We start from the raw sequence: 2,489 nt of genomic DNA, 5'->3' as shown, positions 1-2,489 counted from the left end.
AATTAAATATGGATTTACTCATACATGTTTACTAATCTGTATTAACAGTTTCATATGGGTTTCACTACATTTTGGTGCAGAGTTGAGCCAACAATTTCTTTCTTTCAATGGCCTCACCCTCCTATTTCCATAGATCATCTTGTTGTTATGTACCAATGAGTTGGTTCTGACCCACAGTGAGCCTCTGTAGGATTTCTGAAGCAATAAATCTTTGTGAGAGCAAAAAACTTCATTATTTCTCTTGAGAAGTGGCTGGTGGGTTCAAACTGCTGACCTTGTGATTCACCTTCCAGTGCTTATTCTATAGAGCTACCATGCTCCCCATTACAGGTAACAAAAAACAAAATGTTGTTGTTAAGGACCATCGAATTGGTTTTGACTCAAAGTGACCAATATAGGATTTCTAAGGAGCAGTTGGTGAGTTTGAACTACCTACCCTGTGATTCAAAACAATATGGCAGTCTTCAGCCTATCCTACAGTGTTGTTCCAGGACTCCACAAGCAAAATAACAATCAAAACTCTAAAGTTTCAGCTCCCATAATCCTTTCTTCTTTCTCTTACAAAAAACCTCATGCTTCCATGGACCTTCTGTTTTTGTTAGGTGCCTTCAATTGGGTTCTGATTCATAGCAACCCTGTATCGAGTCTCCGAAGAGCATCTGATGGGTTGGAACCACTGATCATATGGTTAGCAATGTAGTGCTTATCCTACAGTACCATACTGGGACTCCATGAACCCTAGAGTTCTCAAAAGAAAACTCACTGCCATTGAGTTGATTCTGGTACATAGAGACCTCATGTTATTGTTAAGTGCCATTGTGGTGATTCTGACCCATAGTGACCCTGTATAGAGTTTCAAGCTGGTGAGCTTGAACTGCCAATCTTGCAGTTCAAGCTGACTTTGCAGTCCAATGCATTAACCCAGGGCGCCACACCATGACTTCTTATAGGACAGAGTAAAACTGCTACATACGATCTCTGAGACTGTGAGATCTCTGAGATCTGTGAGACTGATATCTCCCATGGAGCAGCTGGTACGTTCTAATCAGTCACCAATCAATTCTCGACTGAATACTTAACCACTGGGACATCAGGGCAGCTTTCTAGGCCTCCAAGGAATACTACTTACAACGCATGTACAGATGAACTCACTGAAACTGCCTTTGTGTTATTCCCTATACTTTATCTTCCCCCTGAGATGTCATTGTCTTAGTCTTCTCCTTTAGTAATCTTAACACATTTCAAAAACCATATCCTTGAATCCTATATTAGTCATTTATATTGCCATAACAGGAGTCCTGGTGCAGCGCTGAAGGATAAGCATTAGACTCCAAGGTCAGTTTGAACCGCCAGGTGGCAGTTCAAACCCATCAGCAACTCTTTGAATATCCTATAAAGAGTCGCTATGAGTTGGAACCGACTTGATGGCACTTAACAACAAAAATTTCCATGAAAAGTCACCACTACTTAGAGACTTTAAACAGCCCAATCTTATTATCCTACTGTTCTGTAGGTTAGAAGTCCAGGTGGGCTACATGGGTTCTCTGTTCCATGTTTCACATGGTCAAAATCAAAGTGCCATCAGGACTGCATTCCTCACTGGAGATTCTGGGAGTGAATTCTTTTCCAAGTTTATCCAGGATGTTGGCAGAATTTATTTCCCTGTGGTTGTAGGAAACTGTCTACATTCCCTTGCTTCCTGTTAGTCAAGTGTTGCTCTTTGTCCCTGGATCCCACCTGCGTTCCTTCTCCTGCTTTCAATATGGCCTCTGAGCTAGCAATGGTGGTCAAGTTCTTCTCACTCTGAATCTCTCCAACTTCCTCTTCTGCCTTCAGCTGGGAGAAGGTCTTGAAGGCCAAATTTTTGCTTCTATAAAGCTTTTCCTGAAAACCATTCAAAGTGAACTTGCCTGCTTTAGAAACTGCATATCTGTTAGTACCCCCCTTAGTGCACTTACATTACTCCACCATATGCTCACATCATTTACATAATTGTCTTAATGTTTGCATTTGACTGTAAGATTCTTCTAATTGCATTTTTTTCATATGTTTTGCCTCTTCAATGTCTAATAGAGCTGAAATACTCTGGAATTGGCATGAATTGAACTGAATAACCCAAGGCCACACAGTTACTAAAGGTAGAGAAAGGCCTGGAACCTGGCCTAGACCAAGATTCTCAGCCTAGTATTTTCTCTTCAATAATTCTTATTCTCTCAAACTTGGGTGTGCCTTACTACATTATTTCAAGGTTATCAGTGAGAGAACATTTGTCTGCATAAATAAATTCTGAGCCCAGTGCAGAACATTTCATTGGAGAGATAAGGAGAGACAGAATGTAACACAAAACACTGGTATATCTACTACACTTTTTGTTTCCAGAATTCCTACCCTCTACTCATAGGAGCTCTGGTAGCGTAGTGGTTACGAATCGGGCTGCGAACCTTAAGGTCAGCGGTTCGAAACTACCAGCCGCTCCGCGGGAGAAAGAT

The sequence above is a fragment of the Chrysochloris asiatica genome, unplaced genomic scaffold (genome assembly GCF_000296735.1).
Source record: "Chrysochloris asiatica unplaced genomic scaffold, ChrAsi1.0 scaffold00177, whole genome shotgun sequence".
Taxonomy (NCBI): Eukaryota; Metazoa; Chordata; class Mammalia; order Afrosoricida; family Chrysochloridae; genus Chrysochloris; species Chrysochloris asiatica.
Note: the sequence above shows the minus strand (reverse complement) of the source record.